Source organism: Larus michahellis, chromosome 1 (genome assembly GCF_964199755.1).
Source record: "Larus michahellis chromosome 1, bLarMic1.1, whole genome shotgun sequence".
Lineage (NCBI taxonomy): Eukaryota > Metazoa > Chordata > Aves > Charadriiformes > Laridae > Larus > Larus michahellis.
The window spans coordinates 191,963,385-191,982,083 of NC_133896.1; the positions used below are offsets into that span (position 1 = coordinate 191,963,385).

The window sequence follows — 18,699 nt, forward strand, 5'->3', positions numbered from 1 at the left end:
GCAGAAAAGGACCTGGGGGTGCTGGTGGCTGGCCAGCTTAACATGAGCCAGCAGTGTGCCCAGGTGGCCAAGAAGGCCAACAGCATTCTGGCTTGTATCAGGAATAGTGTGGCCAGCGGGAGCAGGCAAGTGATGGTGCCTCTGTACTCGGCACTGGTGAGGCCTCACCTCGAGTCCTGTGTTCAGTTCTGGGCCCCTCTGTACAAGAGGGACATTGAGGTGCTGGAGCGTCTCCAGAGGAGAGCTACCAGGCTGGTGAGGGGTCTGGAGACCAGGTCATATGAGGAGAGGCTGAGGGAGCTGGGCATGTTTAGCTTGGAGAAGAGGAGGCTGAGGGGAGACCTCATTGCCCTCTACAACTACCCGAAAGGAGGTTGGAGAGAGGTGGGTGTTGGCCTCTTCTCCCAGGTGAATAATGACAGGACCAGAGGAAATGGTCTGAAGTTGCGGCAGGGGAGGTTTAGATTAGATATTAGGAAGAATTACTTTACTGAAAGAGTGGTCAGGCACTGGAACAGCCTGCCCAGGGCGGTGGTTGAGTCACCATCCCTAGAGGTGTTTAAGAAACATCTAGATGTGGCACTTCAGGGCATGCTCTAGTGGCAGAGACTGTAGGGGGCTTTTTGGTGTGTGTATGGTTGGACTCGATGATCTCAAAGGTCCTTTCCAACCATGAAGATTCTATGATTCTAGGAGCCCTCTATGCACTGGGCGAGCAAGAAACATGCCTGTCCCCATCCCTGCATTGCAGCAGGAAAAACGGTGCAAAGCAGAGTAGCTAAAGGGGCAGGGAAAAAAAAAAAATCTCAGCTTTTCCAATACTCTGTTTCATCTTCAGTGCAGTTAATTCTCAGATGACAGGAAAAGGCTTTGAACTGTCCAACAGGAATTAAACCGTAATTACTTAGTGCTCTTACCTGTTTGGTTTTTTTTGTTGCCAAGAGGTTATTAAATATTTCAAAGGAAATGTTTTCTTCAGTTCATAATTTGTCACCATTTCAAACGTGGAATGACGTAATTATGAACAGCCAACAATTCTTTATAGTCTCAAAGTACACTGAAAAAAAAAATCTCTGTGGACTGCTAAAGGACTCCAGGCTCCACATATTTAAATTCCATTATATTTATTTCCTTTAAAGTGAGCACAGTCCTCAGGCTAAAGCATGGTTAGAGTACTTTTGAGAAATGTTTGTCCTTGTTTTCGTAACTTAAAATCATGCCATCTAATAAAGACCAGAGGAAGAAAACCCCAGTCCATTATTCCTGCTCTTTCCATTTGTTTTCTAAAGTGGAAGAGAGAAATTAGGGAGCTTGAACAATGAGTTCAAGCAATTTAGCAATAAATTACAGAGACGGATGATAAACATACAGTACATATATATTAATTCTTCTCATTTAATCATCCACTTCCAGTCTGTCTACCTCCTCCGAGATGACTTCCAGCATTCCAAAGCCCTAAGCAGTCTCAGATAGTAACAACACAAAATTTCCTTCTTTTCCCCCAAAACTGCTCAATGCCAAGGCCCCAGGCCATCAAAATTCAATTCTCTACAGTGACAGGTTTAGTTGTGTAATACTGGATTATCAAGAAGAGAAACTTTAGGGTTCTAAAAAGATTCCCCCGCCCTCCAAAACCTGAAAACTAAAGAAAAAACCCCTAACAAGGGATTTTGTCCTACCCTTACAGATCCCAAGATATCAACATTATGGCAATTTATCAGGGTGGAGGGAACTAAAAACAAGTTACTTACATTATCTACATCATAAAGCTGTTACACTTTAACTCAAGGCATTTCGCTTTACGATAAAGCAATATAAAAAGCGTGCCCAACAACACTTCTAAAACCTCATAAAATAAGAGGAGAGACTTTACAGTAACTTCGCGCTTGCATGTTCTTCTACAAGTTCGCAGATACTCATTTTCCACATATCCCCTGCAAAAGCAGTGTGGCCACTCCAAATTAATGCCATTAAAACTCTTCTTCATCTAATTGATCCCCAATACAGACATACACCAACACCCCCACTTTCATTCTTTCTCCTTCAGACAATCTCGGAGGCAGACAAGCTCAGACCTGAGACCATATACCAATCCCCCCAAAACAGCCACCAGCACCAAAAGGCAAATTAACATTTGGCTGCTCATCCCACTACAAAACAAGACAAAAAAAAAAGGGATACAGGCTACAGGGGTACAGAGGGGCAGGTGGCTTTCCCTACGGTCATTAAAAAAAAAGCCACAAAGCTTCTGGCCTCTCTCACGACTGGGAAACTGAAATTTCTTTCGTGAAGCGTGGGGGAACAGAAAGAAGCCAGAGGCAGCAGCAGATCTGTAGCTGCATTTGAGCTGAAGTAAGCAGGGGGATTTAAATGAATGCTTTGTATAAGCTATGCCTGAAAATGCAAACACGTCTTCTATGATTTTCCCCTCTTCTTCCTCCTGGCTCCCTCTAGTGCTTTTAAGCACATACTGCCTTTTCCTTCCTGTTTTATTTAATACAAATATAAACAGTTGGTAAGATTTTTTTTTTTAAAGAGCTGCACCAACTCTTATAAACTGCTCGTGAGTGTTTTCTGAACATATTATTCACATGTACATCACTCCAGCAATCACACACTGACACTGGCCTTTCTACCAGAAACCTTTATGCATTAAATACTTTACATACGGGCCAGCATATTTAAAATTTTACTCATTTTAAAGGCATCCATCAGCTTAGAGAAATTCAGATGAAATGAATCTGTTTCCCCGTACGTCCCCACACCAAACAGGAATTACATCTAAACAGGCTTTAGTAAAAGCCCAACAGCTGAAAAACAAAACAGATTAAAATTTTATGTGTGTTTTAAAGGGTCACTTATAAAATGTTAATCACGTCCCTTATCTACTGTGTCTCAAAACACAATTAAGAACCATACCTGCCCTCCCACTTTTATGAGTGGAGGAACAGTGAACTCATGACAATATCGGGCTTTTTACCTGCGGACATATGCAAACAGAAAGTAGTCCCCAAAACCATTAACTCCCTAAAGAGCTAAGCAGGTGGTTTTAATACAATTAAAGCCTTCACCTCTCCAAACTGCTTCTACGCCAGCTCTGTACAGTCAATGGCTTCAGTGGCCATGTTTGTTTGTTTACAATCTGTTCACAGAATTAAAAATGGGAAAAGGAAAGCTCATTTCAGAAGAAACAAGAAAAAGAGCTTTGCCAAAGATCTAAAATTTAGCTTCTCATCATACGTGTACCATGAGAGGCTCAATCTTACAGTTTGTATCGCAGCATACTGTAAAAAAAAAGTTATTTACAGTAGCAACAAATAGTTATACATGGCCAAATAAGCCCTTGCTGTCTAGTATGCTGGAAGATGGTCCTTGCATCACTGCTGGCATTTTTCTTCACTAGATTGCAAAATTCTTTCGTGTGTATATGAGCATTTATGTGCCATCTCCCATTTCTCAAACATTCAAACAATATTAATACTGTTCAGTCGTCTTGCAAATACTGAAATTTGGTTGCTGGTTTCCACATGACTTTAGCGAGCAATTTTCTTAATGTTAGGCATGAGTTAGTCAGACAGCATGCTCACGTGTGCAAAAAACACATCTATGTTTCCTGCAACTTCCCTGGTGGCGAAAGTCAATGGAGCATCCCTAACTAGAGCTCTACACTTCCTAATAGTGCCCGAAGCTGAAAGGTGTATTACTGCATATTCATCTCACTAACGGTGACATGCAATGAAAATACCACGCAGATCAATTGACTTTTGATGATAGTAATTCCTGTATACATAATGCGTGGCTCCGTTTCTGACAAGGTGGAAGGCAGTTTGGGATTAAGACTTTTCCTCTATTAACCCCTCCTATAGAAGTCTAAGGCATTTTTCATCAGATGGTCTCAAGACGACTTGCAAACAAACAAAATAAGGCTTTATTTGAAATACAAGTTAAAGGCTCCTGTGAGGCACTGAATATAACACCCACTTTAGCATGAGGAAACTGAGGTGGCACTAAGCAAACACTCAAAGATGTACACTCTAAAATGTACTGTTAAAGAACGTCAATAGATAGGAACCATCATTCCAGATCAGACAAAGATCCATCAAATCCCACCTCCAAGAGCAGCTGACACCAAGTGCAAAGTAGAAAAAGAAATATATACCAAAAGAATGATGACTCTGCTCTTCTGCTTCTGGCAATTAGCCCCTTAGAGGTTTGCTGAAGTGTCACTCCAAAATCACCATGCTAAATAGCTACAAATGGCTCCATGCCTGTTCACTTTAAAGACCCTAAAAGAGCAACTGTTCCTCTTCTTGGGGGAGTCTGAAATCATATCTGCAATAGTTAGATACAACAGATTGCTTCTGACTCTCAAGACGGAGCAGCCAAGAGAGCTCAGAGACTGATATTTTCTCTAGATGAGAGATCGAACAAGAAATCAGCACCATCAATGATTTACTGAACTGCAGTTAGTAACATCTTCGGGGCAGTAAAGGCCAGGACTTACCTGCAGAACACTGTATTTTTCAAGTGCTTGCCCCAGACAAGAGAACAACTACTACCAGAAAGTCCCACACAGAGGCAGTGTGTTGTACCGATGACGAAATGAGTTCAGACCAAAGAAACCAAGAGTCAGTTCCTATTATTTGTGTCACACATTTCTATGTGATCTTGGAAAAGCCACTTAGTCTCCCCATGGGAAAACAAATGCATTCAAGACCATAAGATGCTTTGACACTATAGTGTTGGAACCCAAACAAACATACCAGGCAGTTCCCAGCTTGCTGCATCCTTTTGTTGTAGCCTGGGATAACAATCTTGCACATCTCCAGAAACCATACCCCAAGACAGAACAAATTTCTGAGTCTCTTCTCATGCGAGTTAAGAATCCTACTAAAGCAGAACTGTTGAACCAAAACCAGAATACTACTAGGCTAAAAGAGTCTAAACTGCTGCTTTCAGATGAAGAATTAATTTTTTTTTCCAGTGTCAAATAATGAAATCTAAGCATTATTATAATTCATGAAAAACATCTGTTATTTTTAAGCAAGTGTCGCTCTAAACTGACTTGCCCGAAGTCACACAAGAAAATCTCCATCAGTCAACACTGTTGCCCTGGAGAAGAGAATGCAGTTCTTTTTCCTGCTTTATTCTTTACCAGTTTTTGTCTAGTACTATGTTAGTTTAAAATATTTGATCAGGATAGGGAACCTTGAGAATTCATCAATCTCAAATTGCACAGGGAGACATTGTCTTCACAAGTACCCCAAAGTCATTCCTCCTGACAAACAATTAAGTATATTCATCACTTGTCAGATTGCAAATACATTTGCCTTCGTGTGACAGATACACGGTCCGTCATGCAACACTGGATGCTTGCACTTTCTGTCCCACAATAAGGATTGTAACATCACAGAATCACAGAATGGTTCGGGTTGGAAGGGACCTTAAAGATCATCTAGTTCCAACCCCCTGCCCTGGGCAGGGACACCTCCCACTAGACCAGGCTGCTCAAAGCCCCATCCAGCCTGGCCTTGAACACTTCCAGGGATGGGGCATTGACAGCTTCCCTGGGCAACCTGTTCCAGTGCCTCACTACCCTCACAGTAAACAATTTTTTCCTGATATCCAATCTAAATCTACCCTCTCTCAACTTGAAGCCGTTACCCCATGTCCTATCATAACACTCCCTGATAAAGAGTCCCTCCCCAGCTTTCTTATAGGCCCCCTTTAAGTACTGGAAGGCTGCTATAAGGTCTCCTTGAAGCCTTCTCTTCTCCAGGCTGAACAACCCCAACTCTCTCAGCCTGTCCTCATAGCAGAGGTGCTCCAGGCCTCTGATCATCTTCACGGCCCTCCGCTGGACCCACTCCAACAGGTCCATGTCCTTCTTGTGCTGAGGACTCCAGAGCTGGACACAGTACTCCAGGTGGGGTCTCACCAGAGCAGAGTAGAGGGGCAGAACGACCTCCCTCGATCTGCTGGCCACGCTTCTAATGCAGCCCAGGATGCGGTTGGCTCTCTGGGCTGCAAGCGTGCATTGCCGGCTCATGTTGAGCTTCTCGTCCACCAGCACCCCCAAGTCCTTCTCCTCACGGCTGCTCTCAAGCCATGACTATAACATGACTATAATGGGATGATCCTACCTGTTAGGTGATGAATGGTCCCCATTTTCACAAATCCTCTGTTGCAGATTTTAGACACATATTCTTCTGGTCCCAGGACAGAGCCTCCAGTGCCTCCCTAAAGAGCTATGTAGTCCGTTCTCACCAAAAGTTGACGATGTTGAGCCAATTAACCTATACAGTATTCTATGAAGTTCAATACTGTTACGCCCCATTGGGGCAAGCCAAACCATGCACATTCCCACCCTACCAAAAATTCATCCACTGTTCTCCCCATCTGTGTCGCCCAACAACTGACATTACAAATTAAATGTTATGTCAGACACACACAACCACTAAGTGTCCAACTAAGGGCTGAGTTCCTTCAGTTTTAATTAGTAAACCAGGGTCACTCCTGGAATTCCTTAAATGGCAGCAGGCACACTGCAGGCTGGCATTTTTTAGCGTGGGAAGCCTGCCCTGAACAAGGACCAACATGCAGCAGTGTGCTCGTCTTCAGGACGATTTCTGTTTTGGAGGGAGCACAGCTGAGGCACCTGGGTGTGCTTTGATTCAACTCTCCTCCTTGGCAGCCTCAACAGTGAGGATCCCTGACAGGCTCTGGATATCTGGAAGAAAATGACTCGCCACATGACATAAATGGCAAGCTCTAGATATATAGGTTGTATCAGGTCAAATGTACTCCTGGAAATGTTCTTGGCAAACATCGCTCCTCTACACATTTCTCAATGAAATCTGACAGCTCCTTTATTACACAGCATACAGATCTGTACTTACAAACATTGTCACGCCCTCTGGAAATAGTTTAAGAAATGACAGTTTTCTCCTGCTAATGGTAGTTTACATATCTGCTCTCTTCCTACAGAAGCAATGGATAGTTTTTCTCCTCTGTGTGTGTTTCTGCAGTGTGCATTCACAAAACAACTTTATCTGCCATCAAAATCTACACTTCTGAAGGGTAAAAGACTGCTACTGTCCAATAAAAAAAAAAGTCGTGATTAGCACTGAAAGCGTATAAGGTGTACCCCCTCACAAATAAAAAAGGAGTCTCAAGCTGTATCAGCCCAGAGACGAGAAGTTATTCAGTATCTTTGCAAAAAAATAATGCTTGTGTCATAGTCAGAAGCTATCGGAGTCCGAACACTGGCAGAACACATTTTCTAATATCAAATATGCATTCAAGACCTTAATTCTCTTTCTTGTATGACATTCCTCAATGTCATGTCCAAGCGTAGCATCACAAGGAGACAACATTTCATATCTACTAAATTGAGCAGAGATTCCCAAACCCAAGAAGTCAGAGTTGTAGGCCTGACAGAGGAACTGAGAGAAACAAGTCACAGAAACATTTCTTTCACAACAGCAGTGCTCATAAGGACATAAAATTATGTCTGGTATTATTGACAATTTTGGAGTTTCCACCCAAGCACCAGGGAAAAGAAATGGCTTGTTTTCTGAGAGCAGGCAGAATCCTGTGAGAAGGTCACCTAATAAGAATCATACTAGTTTAACTTTCCATGACCACAGCAAGACAGTCCCTACTAGCTGTCATCACGGAATGACATTACTTTCACAAGTACAAGACCTTCCACTGAAAGATTTCGGCACACAAAGACCTGTATCCAAAGAGAAAGATCTGTATCCAAACAGCTGCATATTAGCCAAGTAACTAAAGACGTAAACCAAAGCTATTTAATACCTTGTCATTTAACCCAACAACCACGCTACCTGTTTTTACATTTTTCTATTTAAAAAGAATATAGATGACATGATTAAGAAGTTTAAAAATAACACATAATGAGGACCTGTGATAATTTACACAGAACTGAAATTGCAGAGAGCTCCACTGCTTCCTATAGAATTAAGACCTTTTTTGGAAAAAAAAGAAACAGATTTTTTCCTCTTCTCAAAACAAAAAATTAATATTGCTGCTACCAACAAAAGAATTTAAAAATTGCAAAGATCTACTGCAGTTCTCACAAAGCATGAATTATTGTCTGATGTAGCTCAACAGCTTCTTGAAGAGCAGGTTTTTAAGAGATCTTGGATCTTGACATTAATTTCAAGTGTTGGAGAATCTATGAAGTCCATCAACAAACTAGTGCAACAGTTAACTAGTTATTGCTTAAAATATTTTTTCACTTTATACAAGTTCATATTCTTTTTTACCTACTGCTTCTTGCTGCTGTGACTCCTGTATTTGCAAATGCGTGCTCTTTGAAGGCTCTCCATTTTGCTTATGGATAGGCACATGATCAAATAACTTCCGTAAACTCAGAATCCACTTCTTCATCGCGATCTACATTAAGTGTATAGATACGTTTTTCCAACACCTACAACCAGTACTGTCTTCGATTTAAGAACATGTCTTGAAGGGAATCCATCAAACCTGATCATATTCCAGAAGTGAGATCAATAACATTGGAAAGGAAATCTCCCATTCTGTGTCCAGCATGCTCAACTACTATCAGCTCTTGGCTGCTGCTTATCTACAGGGAGTGTCTTGTCCACTGACTGTTGACCGTGAGCCTCAATACCTTGCAGTGCTGTTTTTTAGAATAGTGTTCCTCATCCTTAGGGTGCATCCAGCCTTCTTTCATTGTGATTAACTTCCCAAAGGTTTGTGTCCATCTTTCAAAAGAGTCGGCTAATGTGCTCTTTAATTCAATCAAATACCATGACACCATTTGTCATTTTTCTACTCTACATGGCCTAGATAAAACTGTCAGGAAGGATTTTGCATTTTCTTCCAACTGTGTGTTCATTTAGGGTTGGGGTTTTTTTGCAAACAAACATGCAACAACCAAAGATCAGAAAATTTTATCTTAATTCAATGATTCTTCGTTGAGTGTAACATTTTCAGAAGTCAGTTTCTTAGACAGACGAGCTCAAACACTTAATCTAACTGATAAAATAAACATTTTATAATACCTGTTTTGTATTAATCATATTGAATAGCACTTGCTACATGTCAGTCCTTAAGATTTTAGACAGTTTTACATTAGCCGTTAAAAAAAAAAGTACTCCTCCATCTCCCTAAATTTGTAACACAAAATTTCAAAAGTCTTCTTTCGGTCTTTATTTATTGATCTAATATGATGGATTTGTTCACCATTATATGATTATTTGTAATACTCGGCTTTGTTCTCACTACAGATGTACATAACAGTTCTGTCTTTTCAGCATCGTTGTTGACAACTTTAGAGCAACCATCAGATGTATATCACTGTTCTTTTTGTTCCTGGTATTTTTAGAACTTCTCATTAGCCCTAGACCCTAAAGAAAATCTGAAGGGTTTTATTTAATCATCTTTATAAAAAATTACTTATACTTATTCCTATATATTGTCTGGTGCCCTCGAACATCTTCTAAATCAAGATGGGACTCTTCCTTTGTTTAAATTATCTCTTAGTATTTGGCTCTGCACATTCTAGATAGCCAGATGTTCTCACACTTTCCCTGCCCCAACTTTGAGAGAGACTCGTGTAAATGATGTTAGAAATATAACAGTACGTCACATAATGCAGAACTAAAGATTTGCTTAGTCCCCCATGTTTTCCGTCCTCAAAGACAGAAATGTCACATACTTTTGCAGCCATCTTCTCCCATGACCTTATGAACTGCACTGCGGTGATACTCAGATTACAGGGTAGAGAGAGTTCAGTGAGAGGAAAAACAATGGGCAACATCTCTCTGCATGTTTTCTACACATTTAACTGCTGCACAAGAAACTAGAATAGCATGAGGATATCTTGGGAAATCCTCTGGCAACATCTTCATTTCCCTGACAAAAGAGGGTGGAACATAGATGAATTATAGGGTCGCATATCTCCTTCCATTAGTGTTGGGTTTTTTTGAAGGGAAAAACCTTTTCCAAACAGCACATATCCTAAAGACTACCAAGCCAACCTGACCTCAGAGTGCACACAAACCTGCCTTCATTCAAACTGCCTTTGACCAAAAGCACTTTGTCTTTTACTTTCATATTTTGACAAGGCTGTGCGCAACGCTTGCAATAGAGGAGTACAGATGTCGCAGGCAGTTACAGACCTGAACGTGCATTGTAATGTAAAAGACAAGACCTATGACCTGCAGATGAGAAGGAGGAGGACCAAAGGCCAACAAAATTTCTATGTAATAAGCTCATGTTTAAAAGGTTCAGCCTTACTTAACTCATTTGCTTAAAACAATTTGTCAAAAAAACCCCACCACAAAGCAAACCAAACAAAAATGATAAAAAAACCCCTCAAACCCATAGACTCTTCCCAGGGATTATGTGATATAGACAATATTTGCTGTAACACAGGACTACAACCAGCCTGCAATCCTGCCCTCGCCTATAAACTTAAATTCCGTGTCTTATTTTAACAACAAATAAATCATATATTGCAGATGCTTCTCCTGTATCCAAAAGCAACAGGTAGTCAATGACCACCATGAATTGGTAGTCTTTTGCTTATTTGCAGAAGTTAAAGACAGCTGCCTGACTGCCAATGAACTGCATAAAGTGAAAGCATACAATTAAAAGGTACACTTGAGGAGGGAAAGTTGATACAGCCATGCCTCCCCGCTGACATATGAAAAAAAGTGTAACAAATAGCGGAATGTTACATGTTGCTCAGAACACTAGAGCTGCTGGAAGCAAACTCTCTTTCCACATAATTTTAATCTCTCCCTATTCAGTAGTCATCAGTGCCTGCCCTTAAAAAGCCCCACACAACTCCCTTCCCGAACTTAAGAGCAAGCGAACTGCATTCTTTGCTGCAATAAATTTGTACGTATAAATTTGTACAAGTGCTTTTGTACTAGATTGACATGGGGTCTTTTACAAAGATCACCCAATCCAATAGTTGTCACTCAACTGTCCCCACATTTCAAAGTCCGGTTACGCAGCAGTACTTTCTTCCATCCTAATTATCGTCTCTTGCAAGAGGAAACATAAGGCATAAACATTACTGAGATATCAGGAGGTTTTTTTAAACTCACGCTGTAAAATAATTTCAAGATGTTGCTTCACAATTGACTGAATTGCTCTAAGATTAGATTGCTGCCAAAAAGGGAAGCTGTGCCCTGCCTGCCATCACCTCCCTTGCACCAATTCTAGGAATGGCATGACTGCAGAGGGAGACAGACCAGCCTGCCAGGCACCCTGAAAATTTAACAGCTGGAAAAAACCAAACTCCTCTTACTTTCCCTAAAAATACAGCTTCTGGAGAAGTGAGAGGAACTGTGGAAGGAACTTCCTAAGTGTAACTTTGATGTCAAAAGAATATGGTTAAAAAGTTACACAAGCGCTTTGTATAAAATTGTAACAGAACTTTGACTGAACTTCAGCTGAACTCCCAAAATTAAAACTTAATTGGGCCTTTTGCACCTGCACTAGACGTAGAAACAGTTAACTGAAACTTAAATCAAAGAAACTGAATTGTTGAAGGACTACCATATCGAGAGCTTACTGAAGGCCCATGGAGGAAGTATGCTCCCGGTCTCCGATCTAAGTGTAGGATGACAAGACGTAGTCTCTGGAACGGAGTTGAGATAAGAGTGTGTCCGAGAGGAGCCTTAGGAGATTAGAATACCAAAATGTACACCCTCTTGTAAATCGTGAGCACGTTAATTAAAGGGATCTCCCAAAATGTTTAAAACATTAACTTGAATGCATATGTATGATGAGGGATGGCAAAGGAACTGTACTGACTCACCAGTCAGCTGTATCTTATCACTATGAATACTGGACTGTCAGAAATGTGTTGTGTGCTGGCTGTTGTTAAATGCCCGGCACCTGATTCTGCAGAATTGAAATAAAAACAAATATCGCGACTCAGTGTGTTGACTGGCTCTCGCACACCAGGTGAAGAACCCTCATTTAGGGACAACAACTTGTGTGAAAGTTTTGGAACTACTTTTGTCAGTCATTTCTAAAATGGATAATCCCGGCTACAATACTAAAAGAACAAAAAAAAGAAAAAATCCATCTAATCATGAACACTTTTTTGGAGGAGGGGGGATGCAGTTTTAAAATATTTCTACAACGTGTGGTAGCAAAAACAGGTTTTGGTTTGGTTTTTTTTTATTATTTTTTTAAAAAAGAGAGAGATCCTGTTCCTTCTTCCTCGTTCCTATACCTAGGCTGCAACCACACATCTTGATCTGCTGACGCAAGGGTTGCAGCACCTTGCTATGAATTCATTAACAAAATCAATTCATCTTAAAAATAATCCTTCACTTAAAACTTATGTTACCAAACCACAACTCACTCACCTGGTTTGTCAGAAACTTGACCGAAATCATATCTGCACACTAAACTAAGCTAACCAGCAGTATTTAGTGGACTTTTTTTTTTTTTTTGGCAGATACACATGAAACCTATTTGTCTAACAGCACTCAATCTTACTAAAGCTTTTTTCTTCTTCTTCTTTTTTTTTTTTTAATGTCAGTCTGCATGCAGTCTGAATTAGCTTTGGTATTACTTTGTAACAATAGCATACCTATCTAATTCTGTGAAAGGAGTGCCAAACTCATACATTAGAGTCACTTAAGTAACATTTCTTAGGAAAAGCGTTGCAAAGGTTTTGGCCCACACTTCTCTTTGCTTATTCAGTGCTGCTAAAAGGATGTCTCACACATTTTCAACATCACTTCTTTGGTTCCAGTCATTCAAGAATTTTACAGAAAAATAACAACAACAAAGTTAAATTCAGTCTCTCCAAAAAGAAGCCCATTCATCTCCACTGTCTGAAAAAGCAGGAGAGCTTTTCAGTCTGGCACAACTGAGAACACAGAGAGATCCAGGCTGAGGACAGCTCTGCTCTGCACTGACGACCGTCCGCAATAACTCAGATACAGTAAGTGTTCTGCCCATATCAGCACTTTGCTCATACCAAAGAAGTAGTTGCCCAAACACTTTAAACTGGGATAAATGACACTGACAATAAAATTAGAAATCAATACATCTATCTCCAGGTGCTCATTTTGCCCCTAGGCACCCTGAGAGAAGTAGAACCCAGTTCCCTGAGAGAAGTAGAAATACCAAGTAGCAGCACAGCAAATTAGATGTGGAAAGTTATTCAGATAAAATTAGCTGAGCCAAATATGTATTTTTATTTTTTTTTAAACCCCAATCAGTTCCCTGAGCAATGACAAACGAACAGGGGAGGGCTGAGAAGCACAGGGAGAAAAAAATTCTTTCTCTCTTTGCCAGTGTCAATTTAAAATGTTCAGGGGACTGTGGATTCCCTGATCCTTCGTAATGCTCACCAACAAAACCAAATGCAATAAATATTAATAGGGCAACACTGCTTCCCATCCTTGCTCCTCCTATTCTCCACACCTTAGTGCCAGTTTCCACACCTCTACAAAGTTAGGCCAAAACAACCACTGATGCAGCACAGTGAACTGGGTCAGGAAAAACAATCAACTCAAAAAATAGGGTTTTCTTCAGCTAAATTAGTTTTCCCCACAGGAGGCTGCAACTAAGTCCAGAATGTTCTTTTAAGAGCCCCGTTGTTGAGCCTCTACACCACGACATGTATTTACCTGTTTTCTGTTGTTGCAATCAAATTCCTTTTAGTACACTTGAAAACTTATAGGCTTCAATTTTATTTGAAAGCGGTTATTCCATCTATAGGCAATAATGACTTCAAGTTTTTCCCATATGCCTCCTTTTGATGGCTTTTATTAGGTCCCGTCCAATTCTATGCCAGGCACTCACTCCCTCGCCTTTGTACAGCTACTACCAAGACCATCAGCCTTACATCAGCCGGCATCACAAGGGCAGCTTCCTCCACGCTTCCATTTGAAAAATAAAAGGCAAATCAAAAAGAAATTGTGGAGCACTCCACAGAACATCTCTTAAGAGTGGGAACACCACAAATTCAACAAATCTTGAAGACTGCTTAGAAATTTTTGTCTGCTGCATCTTCATTTGATGAAAATACTTGGTTCACATACTTCAATCTGCATGAAAACCCACAAACAGAGCCCATCAAAAGGGTCAGAATACTTTACAACCACTAGCTTTACTTCAGAAAATACCAGTGAAAATTTGTTTCAGATAAATGTATAGTTACGTTCACATGGAGAAATTAAGATAAAAAGGTTTTTAGACATGCATTTATTTTGGGTTCCTTTCATCATATACATCTACTGCCTGGTCTCCAGAGATCTCAGGCCCTTTCAAGTGCAACTATAATCACAGGCTTTCAGATCTTGTTAATTCATCTGAGTCACCCAAAATTAGAGGACACAGTTTTAGGTCTTGATCAGTGCCTTGCAGGGGGTGGGGGTGGGGCGGTGGGGGCTGTGGCACAGCAGAGACAACACATGCTGCTTGACCTAGTCCAGCATTATCTAACATTTAAACCAGTCCTTTCTTTCTGTGTTCATGCAACTGTCTGGAATCTGTGTTGGCAATGAATGCTGAGACTGTAAGACAGAAATATAGCTAAAAATTAAAACGTTTCTACTACATAAACAGTCTATAAAGATGAAATCCATTACATTACCAGTCTCCAAATGTAGACCTTGAAGGATATGCCAGCTAGTGGATGGTTAAGAGTTTCAGCATGTTGGGCCAGACTCCAAAACCCTCAAGCCAGTTGGTAATTAACAGACATCTAGGTCCTCCACATGAAAGAAGTCTATTGTTGAAACAGTGACACAAATTTTTCCTTTTCGTTTCATAGCCAGTCTCTGCCTGTGTTTTAAGATTCCCTTAGGACCACAACAGTGTATGATTTTAGAAGCTCCACTTCTCAAACAGACAATTTGTTTGACTTTTAGTTGCCAGGAATGCAAATGTGCTTACATCACAGGTAGAACAAAATCATTTTACAGGCTGAGTGGCTTCTCAGAGATCCCAAATCTCCCCTTTCTTTGATTTAATAGCTGGGAAAATTAGTATCCAAATAACCTAATAATACCTAAACCCTAACATATCTACAATAGCAACAGCATTACAACACACAGCACTGGGGACCTGTAAATAGTCTGTGACAAGTCTAATTAGTAAGCAACATACCTACAGGGAATAAATATTAGTATGTATCTTCATAAATAATGATGGGTTACAGCAAAACTTCCACGATAAGCCAAAGGATGCCCCACTGAAAAAGTTTTGTAAAGAAGCAATGATCTGTTTAAATCTATCTGTTCTCTGATCTGTCTGTTATCTTAGTTAAGACAGACGAGATGAGTGAAAAACAAGGGACTACTTATAAACTATACTTAAGTGTAATAAAACATTATGTTAAACTTGCATTTTGAAATAATGAGGTGTGGATGCTTATCTATGAGGGATCAAGTTAAATCACCAAGAAGGATAACAGGGAGGATGTGACAGACCAGGTAAGAGTACTCATACTTTAAGAAGATAAAGATACTTTAAGAAGAAAAGACTCAATAAAACAAAGAACCAATCCAGTCAGAAAAGGACAAAAAGGTAAATGAGAATTATAAAACATTTTCCAAATGCCCACAGCTTTCCAAGGTCCATGGCTTTGACTGCTTTGCTATTTTCTGGAATCTGACCGATGTCTCTCTACCTCACCCAAGCCTATTTGGCCATATGAGGACAGACCCAAATCCCCACCACATTCAAGATGATAAAACCTCCCTAGAGAAGAGAACTGGTTGAGATAGTTCCTTTTGTACCAGCTTCATCTCTTCCCACTCAAAGGAGCCATTTGCATTCTCCCTGTCTATGCAATCGTTCATCTAAAGTCCCTAAATATGACCAGAACTATGCAACACAAAAGCATAATTCAGCGACTCAATCAACAGCACCATTCATCAGGACAGTCAGCCCTTTCATTGCCACCCAAACAAAGGTGCTCACAAACGTGTAAGCACATGGAACGAGCTGTCCTCACCTCTGGATGCTGTTACTCAGTCCAGGTCTAGACAGCAGAGCCCCACGAAGCTGACACGGCTGCTAGAGGAGTGCTGCAGGCAGGTTACTGGGACGTCAGATCAGCATTGCTTGTGAGCTTCTGCCACCTAACAAGTTTGGGAAGAACTGAGCTTACTGGCTCACCAGCAGAATCCGCTGTGATGCTGCAGAAAGCCTATCTTACAGTTCTAGATAAAAGCAAAACCAAGCAAACTCAGATATGTTTCAAAACTGATTCAGAGTCATTAATCTTTGTTTTAAGAAAGATGTATTTCCCATTCCTTTTCCTTCAAATAACAAGCAAATTATATTGGTTTTGTCTGAGGCATGCAGTCACATGCTTCCAGCTTCTTCCATCACTCCCAGTTGCTAATAAAAGCACTTTTGAGTGCTACTGACACTTTATAGGGAATAACACAGATTACACCAGTGTCACCTCTTCACTACATGTCCTCTGCATTCACTTCCTAAGATGCAGAAAACTGCCTTTCCAATCACACTGACATAAAACACTTATAGATACATGAATAATGCAAAAGTCTGATTTCAACTGGTCTTAAAACCCATTTTAGTGGATTCCTTGCATTAGCCTCCAGGGTCAGCCTCACCACTTCCCTGCTCTCTTTTCGGGAGCCTGGCCTCACCCCAAGTGACCAGCACAATGCGTGTTCGCTGTCAAGAGAAAGACCCCTCCACAGCATATGACAACATTATCATCTCAAAACTCCAATCATTTCCTAACCATATCAGGCAAGCAGATATATACAAACCTGTTACCCAAACGTAAATATGATTATTTAACAACTCATTATTTATGAGATTGCTATACCGTCTCCATATTGCTGACTAATGCATACCACATAGTTTCAAAGCGTGCAGGCAAACACAGGAGGCCATTTAGAAGGCATTTAAGGAAATAAAAATGTATGAGGAAATCATCTTTTAAAATAAATTCTAATTAATACAATCATTATGATGATTTGGCTCCATCTTCTCTGTGTTTGATATATACCTTATATACAATTTGTAGCACCACAAGTGTTTCTTAACTCTCGGTATTCACTTGCACGTGCACATGTATTAATAATTCAGTAAAATGAAACTACTTAATCTGCAATCATCAGCTCATAATGCTGTATATTCCAACAGCAAGAAAAGCTTGTACATAATTTACAACTACAGGAGAGAAATCTCTCTTTTTAAAACATAAACTACTGGTTTTATTGGGAGATTTGTCAGCACATTAGTAATGCTGAGCCACCCTGTTCCCAACAATGTTATTGTTAGTTGTCTCATTTCTCTCTGTAGAGTTAGGCAGTACTCATGGACTAATCAGTGAACTTCAAACACAGGCACAGATGTAGGCATGCCTATATAAACATTTAAAAGGTTTTATAAAAGTACAAAGCAGATACTGGACATCAAAATCTTCTGGAGGATCCTGGGTCTGACCAGAGCTCCAAGGCATGTAAACTCAGCATCCCCCCACAGACAAATTAAATTTTAACCTTATCCCCCTCCCCCAACTAAAGAAATACTTTTAATAGTATCCCCAAGATTGGAAATGTTTTGACAAATATTTGAGCATATTATGTTTATCTCTCCAGTTTAAAGTGGTGGTAAAAAAAGAAGTGGCAAAAAAGTGATGACAAACCACCCTCACCACCTTTTAAGCGTGGGTTAATGTTTGCCTCTCTGAAAAGTCCCTTTACACAGCCACAACGCAAACACTTGTAAAGTAACACTGCTGAAAATTTTAAGGGCAACGTAAACTTTTTTTTTTTATTTTCACACTGTGAATCAAAGAAGTGGTAATAATTTAGCACTTCATAGGGTACAGCTGCAGCCAGAAAAGGCAAATAGCAGGGGCCAGCAGTGGAGTTCAGCAACTCATTCACTTACCAAATATTCACTTTACCAAATATTTTAATTTGGTGGACGGCAATCAAAGGCCCCAATACCCCTCCAGTAACTTGCTTTTATTCTCCCAGCCATGTGCCGGCAGCCCCACTGCATTCAGCCAGCCAGCAGCACCCCTTTGGCCAAGACAACTTCCCACAGGGGCCTAGCAACTGCCAGGATCCATGCCAGCTGTGGGAAGCCCCACACACAAGAGTGGGCACGGCAGGCCGCCTCGCCTCTCCCCACACCACCCCCGCCCCACACGCTGAGAGAGCCACCACATCACCCAGCACCTCAGGCCAGGCGGGCCCCACATGGCCCAAAACAACAGCCAGAGTCACCCCCGCAGCCTAACGCTCACGCCCGCGGACCGACCGCCTGACCTAGCCCTTGCCCTCTCGCCCTCCGCGGCCGGCCGCTGCTCTGACAAGATGGCAGCGCCCCCACAGGCCCCGACCCGCCTCGCCAGCGCCCCGCCCACACCCCGGGAGGCCCCGCCCCCTACCATCGCCCCGCCCCCAAAATGGCGGACGCACCTGCTGCCTCTCGGCTCTTCCCCCTCCTCTCCGCGGCCACATGGCCCCTCCCTTCTCCCCCTCCAGCGCCGCCCCATTGGCCCGCACCGCGCCCAATAGTAACGAAGAAAGGCCCACCTCCTACGCGCAGCCATTCGTTTGTGCGGCCCGGCCTCGCCTCGCGCATGCGTATCAGCGCGGAGACGCCGGCGCAGAGCCATAAACCCATAAACCCGTAAGGCCCGGCGTCCAATCACCAAAGGACTTGCGC

General features: G+C 41.5%; 1 protein-coding gene across 7 annotated transcripts in view; it reads right to left on the reverse strand.

The window, feature by feature from the left end:
* Positions 1 to 18,665, reverse strand: part of CAB39L (calcium binding protein 39 like) — a 69,681-nt gene extending 51,016 nt beyond the window's left edge. Inside the window, exons 1-2 of one of the 7 annotated variants that reach the window (XM_074566055.1) lie at positions 18,567 to 18,660; positions 15,992 to 16,118 (exon numbers count right to left, since the gene is read on the reverse strand). The gene's annotated coding sequence lies outside the window, so the exon portion shown is untranslated. Of the gene's footprint in view, positions 1 to 15,991; positions 16,200 to 18,449; positions 18,508 to 18,566 lie in introns of those variants that run through there. The other 6 variants (XM_074566017.1, XM_074566062.1, XM_074566043.1 and 3 more) reach the window with 6 other exon arrangements.
* Positions 18,666 to 18,699: the final 34 nt, after the last annotated feature.